General features: G+C 35.3%; 1 pseudogene; it reads right to left on the bottom strand.

The window, feature by feature from the left end:
* Positions 1-456: 456 nt before the first annotated feature.
* On the bottom strand, positions 457-916 carry LOC121443117 (annotated as a pseudogene).
* Between the last annotated feature and the right edge of the window lie 5,533 nt (positions 917-6,449).

Genomic DNA, 6,449 nt, shown 5'->3' with positions numbered 1-6,449 from the left:
AGGAAAATCACTACACATAATTTTATATGTGTGCTTGTGTATAAAAATAAATGGTTTTGCTTTGTAAGATATAAGGGGACTTTTGCTAAGGAAGTTACACATGTGAGGTCAGGTTACAAAAATGTACTCTCTATGAGTTAATCATCTTAATTTTCCATGAGATAGTTCTGTACAATCAGCAATTCTCAACACTGGATAGTTTGACACTAAATAATATGCTTTTCAAAACAATTTCCATAGATTGTACAACAGGCCACAGGAAGTTTCCATACATATTCTGTATATGCAGCTCAAGTTTTATTGTGAAAACCTGAAAGTTTCTGTTTTTCAAATGTTATAAATAATTTATATTGCTCATGTGTCAGCTCTGCCTATTTTGGACAGCCTTTTTCTGAGTCCCATATTGGATGTCTCTGTGTCTGCCAAGCCCTCTGCAGCTGACACGGTGCTTTCAGGCTACCTAAGAGTCCTATCCTCCTCATCTGATTCAGTGTCAGCATCTAAATCCTCGTCACTGTCTTCCGTCCCTTTGCAACTTTGTTTACAGTTAGAACCTTGATTTTCAGTATTTGCTAAATTTTCTGGTTCTTTATTAAACGGAATAGCAATGTCTTCTTTCTTACATTTTGAGCAAACTTCAAGTTCACAGGCACATGGTCTACATATTATGTGATAAGTCCTTTACTGTCTTCTGTAAACATTTAACACACTTCTTAGGCTTTGACAGAGATTTGTATTTGCTGTATTTTACACACCACTCGAGAACTTCTTTGCAGCACTAATATACTCCATCATGAAGTTTTGCATTAATTTTCTTGGTCTGAAAACTCTTATCGAACTTGTCATTTTTGAAGGTGAACATATTCTGGTGAGTCTGAGGCCTGGAGTGAGCCACATTGCCTTTCTGGGATCTCATCACCAAATCGCATGCACCTTCAGCTGGTGCAGACTTTAGTTACACAGAAGAGGCACATTTAGTTATTTTCTTGATTCCCTGTTTTCTCCAGAACTTTTATCATGAAGACATGTCAGACTTTGACAAAGGACTTTTTCCACCTCTAATGAGATGACCATGTGTATTTTTTCCTTTCAGTTTGTTTATATGGTAGATTACATTGATAAATTTTCTTATGTTGAAGCATCCCTGCATCTCTGGGATGAAGCCTACTTGATCATGGTAGATTCTTTTTATTTTTTTGATGTATTCTTGGATTCATTTTGCCAGTACTTTGTTGAGTATTTTTGCATCAATGTTCATGAGGAAGATTGGTATGTAATTCTCTTTGTTGAATATTTGTTTTGGGTATTAGGGTAAGTGTGGACCCATACAATGATTTTGGCATCATTTCTTCTGTTTCTTTTGTGGGGAACAATTTGAGAAGTATTGATATTAGCTCTTCTTGGAAAACCTGATAGAATTCTACACTGAACCCATCTGGCCCTGTAAAATTAGTTTTTATTTGGGGGAACTTTAATGACTGTTTTTATTTCCTTAGGGTTTATGGTTCTGTTTAAATTGTTTATCTGCTCCTGGTTTAATTTTCATATGTGGTGCTTAACAAGAAAGTTGTCAATTTCCTTTAGATTTTCCACTTCTCTGGAGTACAGGTGTTTAAAGCATGACCTAATGGTTCTCTAGATTTCCTCAGAGTAAATTATTATGTCCCCTTTTTTTGTTTCTGATTTTGTTAATTTGGGTAGTCTTTCTCTGCCTTTTGGTTAGTTTGGATAAGAACTTTTCTATCTTGCTAATTTTCTCAAAGAGCCAACTCCCTGTTTCACAATTCTTTGTATTGTTCTCTTGGTTTCAAATTTATTGATTTCAGCCCTGAGTTGATTATTTCCTGCCATGTAATCCTCCTGGGTGAGTTTGTTTATTTTTTGCTCTAGAGTTTTCTGGTTGGGCTGTTAAGTCACTTTTGTGAGATTTCCCCAGGTTCTTTATGTAGTCACTTAATGCTATGAACTTTCCTCTTAGCACTGTTTCCATTGTGTCCTGTAAGTTTGGTATGGTTTGGATTCATTTTCATTTAACTCTAGTTTGTCTTTGATTTCTTTATTTCTTCTCGTGGTTCAGTTGAGAATTATTCAGTTTTCAAGAGTTTGTAGAATTTCTGGAGTTTGTGTCATTGTTGAACTCTAACTTTAACCCTTGATGGTGTGATAAGATACAAGAGGTCTTCCAACGTTTTTTTGTATCTGTTGAGATTTGTCTTAGGACTGAGTATGTGGTCAGTTTTACAGGAGATTTCATGAGGTACTGAGAAGAAGGCAATTTGTGTGTGTGAGTGTTTGGGTGGAATGTTCTATAGATGTCTATTACTTGCATTTGAGTCATAACATCTGTTAGTTCCCTTGTTTCTCTGTTAAGTTTATATCTGGCCAACCTGTCATTTGGTAAGAGTGGGGTGTTGAAATCTCCCACTATTAGTGTGTGAGGATGATGTGTGATTTAGCCTTTTGTATATATATATATATATATATATATATATATATATATATATATATATTACACATGTGGGCAATCTTGTATTTGGGGCATAAATGTTCAGGACTGAGACTCCATCTTCATGGATTTTTCCTTTAATGAATATGAAATATCCTTCCTCATCTCTTTTGATTGATTTTAGTTTGAAGTCAATTTTGTTAGCTATAAGTATAACTTCATTGGTTTACTTATTAGGAACATTTGATTAGAAAATATTTTCCAAACCCTTTACTCTGAGGTAATGTCTGTCTTTGAAACTGAGCTATGTTTCTTGTATGCATCAAAAGAATGGATCTTGTTTTTGTATACATTTTGTTAATCTCTGTTTTTTATTGGTAAACTGAATCCATTGATATTAAGATATGTTATTGACCAGTGATTGCTAAATTTCTGTTATTTTTTTTTTTGTTTTTGGTGGTGGTGATGATAGTGTGTTTGTTTCCCTTCTTTGTGTTTGCTGTTGTGAGATTAACTTTTGCGTGCATTTTCATAGATTTAACTGAGTTCCTTGGGTTCTAGTTTTCCTTCTAGTTCTTTCTTCAGGGCTGGATTTATGGTTAAGTATTGTTTAAATCTGGTCTTGCCGTGAAATATCTTGTCTTCTTCATCTATGTTGATTGAAAGTTTTGTTGGGTATAATAGTCTGGGTGGGCACCCATGGTCCCTTTGTGCCTGTAAAACATCTGTCCAGGACCTTCTGGCAATCTAAATGTAATCACCAAAGAGTAGTGGAGACAGAGCCCCAACTAAACATCTCTTGTCACCAAATTAAGTTTACAGTGCCTGGAATGGTTTGCAATTAATTGAGCTGTTGGCCAAAGGTATTCCATGGAAATCCCCCAAACAACCCAGGTTGTTGTCAAGACTATATAGATTGCTCCCCACAATTTGACAGCAAGGCCCCATTGCTAAAAAAAAAAAAAAAAAAAAAAAAAAAAAAAAAAAACAACTACACAATTAATTGTACATGTAGAGATGAAACAAGTACCCACTTCGAGGTGTCAGATCTATGGAGTAGCATTTTTGTTATCACAAGGCACTTTGAAGACTACTAAAAGAGAAACATAAACGTTTACAAGACTAGATACAGATCATTTGATCTACAGTGGTGTACTTTGTGCAAAATATGCTTATGCACTGGTGGCTCAAATCTTGTGGGAGTAACTAACCAATACCTGATTTGACTTAAGACCCAATCCAAATGATGCAACTCATAGCCAAATTTGTATAGGTGACCAAGAATCTGACAATAGATAGCCCAAGAACCTAGGGTAAAACCAAATAGTACTTTTATAAAAATTGTAGCAATAAAATGAATATAACATAATATTATATTTGTTATTATACTTATTTAATATAATTACTATATATTTAATATATATAATAATTATTATAGCTAATGATATTCTGCTATAATCAGAGATCAGTGCCTTGTTTAGCTATCATCAGAGAAGCTTCCTCCTGCATCAGATGGCAACAAATATAGAGACTTACAGCCAGACAATATACGGGGAGTGACAGACCTCAGACCTAGAATGCCAAATTGATATTTCCACCAAATTCCTTCCCTCATGCTTCATGGAACCCTAAGTAGGAAAAGGCTGAAAAGGTATAAAGCCTGAGGGGATGGTAGACTCTAAAGAAGTCTTTAAACCAACAAGACCAATACACATATGAACTTGCAGAGACGGAAGCAGCATACCCAGGGCCTGCCCCGGGTCTGCCCAGATCTGTATCAGATGTTCTAGAGCTGAAAGAAGAGGGCACACACCAGCATACCTAATACAGATACTATCTCAAATTGATTACCAGTTGTAAATTAATTATCAGTTTTCTTCAAGATAGTCTCACTGGGGAAACCAACTACTTTTAAGGGTAGGCATATGCCCAGCATTAGAAGGCCAACAGAAAATGAACTCATGCCAAGTTTGGAGGTTCCTTGTCTCATAATGTCACATCAGTGTTTTTGTCTTTTTAATTTTTAATTTTAATCTCTTTTTTATGTCTATGACCCTATCATACTTTTATCATATAAGTCATTTATATAAATATTACTACTTGCCATTTTGTGTTTTATGAGATTCCTGAGTTTATGAATGAGTGGGTCTTTGGATCTGTATCTTTTCATTTTGCCTTCTCATGGACTCTTTTACTTCCATTTGCTTGCCTTTACTGTGGATTGGTCCTGTGGACCGAGGGTTGTAGGATCTCCACAACATAGGGCAGCAACAGGATGCTCAGGAAGAGACCCAAAAGGAGTCCAACATCAATGGTATAATAGAGACCAGGGGCCTCAAAACAGAGGAATGATTATTTGGATTAACTGTTACATGTAAAAATGTATGGACAAAAGGGTTTCCTATGTGACTCACTGTGATGCACTGCAGCTCCTATGATGAGATTTCCACCTTCTTCCTTTCCCCCCTTTTTTCTCTTCGTGTAAAAGACACAAAGAGAAAGTAAACGAAAGTTAAAAATAAAAAAAAAAATGAATGTAGCCCCTAGCAAGATGACCATGTTTCATTGGAACATCACATATCCAAGAATATATTTCTAGCCCAAACTGTACATGATATATGAATAAAAAAGGATACAAAGTTGTGTGAAAAGCCAAGAAGATACATCTAAGAGGAGTTGGATTTGGAAGTGAATAATTAATTGATATGTTTATTCATGACTTCTTGGGCGGTACTACTTTAAACACAAGTGTCCAGATTTCAGTGTATAAATTACGAAACCCCACTATTCTATTTGTATTTGAAGATGTAAGGAAGAGAATAATATGAGTTAAGAAATACAGATGACTTCTTGAAGTCAGAACAAGCAAAGAAGCTGAATCTTCTCTTAGCATCTCTAGAAGGTAAACACCTTAATTTGGTTGCTATGTGATTCAAGTCACACATATTGTCACAGGAGCCAGCTGTTTGTTCGTCCCAGCTGCCCAGCTAGCTTACACCTGAAATAACCACATAGAAACTGTATTAATTTAAACACTACTTGGTCCATTAGCTCTAACTTCTTATTGGCTAACTCTAACATCTCAGTTTAACCCATTTCTCTTAATATGTGTATTGCCACATGGCAGTTGCTTTCTGGGAAAGATTTGGCAAGTCTGTCTCTGGCAGATCCATGGCATCTGACTCTTACTCTGCTTTCTTCCTCCCAGAATTCAATTCTGTCTTCTCTGCCTATCTAGGTTCTGCCCCTATCAGGCCAAGGCAGTTTCTTTATTTATTATCCAATACAAGCAACACATAGAAAAAAGGACCTCCTACACCACACATATAGTTTATAAATTGAAAAACAACTTTTTTTTTCTTTATTTTGTTTTAAGTCACTTTATCTGTGACAATTTGCTATATCAGCAATCAGAAATAGTTGAAAAATCAGATCATCTAGTTCAGCTTGAGTAGGTGAAAGGCTTACTGGGGAAAGTTGAATATATAAAGACATACAATAAATTATTGGGAGCTTTAATACTGTGATCCAGTTTTTACTATCTTTGGACTACAAAGATTCCCACATGCCCCCAACACACAATTTCTTATTCCAGTAGGTACATTATTGGAAGAATATAGCACCCACAGAAAAGAGAATGATAGCTTTGAAAAATCAAACATATTCCGTGTCAGATACAAACCAATGTTTGTGTTCTTTGCAGTTTTCATGTTTTCCCTCTTTACCACTGAACAACATTGCCTGCATTACACTTCTTTGAACACAAATGTCTCATATTCTTATGTAAAAGCATTTACCCTTTACCTTGATTTATCTATGCAGCATTCAATTAGGTAAAAGAACTAAAGAAAGGTGCAGAAAAATCACTCATGTGATTTCTGTGATACCATGGCATTTCAATAATATCAAAGAATTTGATACTTAGAAAGTTTTTGCTTTTCAGGTAACCCATGTAAACGCGTATTTTTAGTTGGTTTTGTTTAATAGGAGAATAAAATTTAAT

This window comes from Microtus oregoni, unplaced genomic scaffold (genome assembly GCF_018167655.1).
Source record: "Microtus oregoni isolate MIOR12 unplaced genomic scaffold, Mior012 000100F_ref0000014, whole genome shotgun sequence".
Taxonomy (NCBI): Eukaryota; Metazoa; Chordata; class Mammalia; order Rodentia; family Cricetidae; genus Microtus; species Microtus oregoni.
The sequence above is the reverse complement of the archived record's forward strand: the minus strand, read 5'-3'. Positions and strand labels throughout refer to the sequence as shown.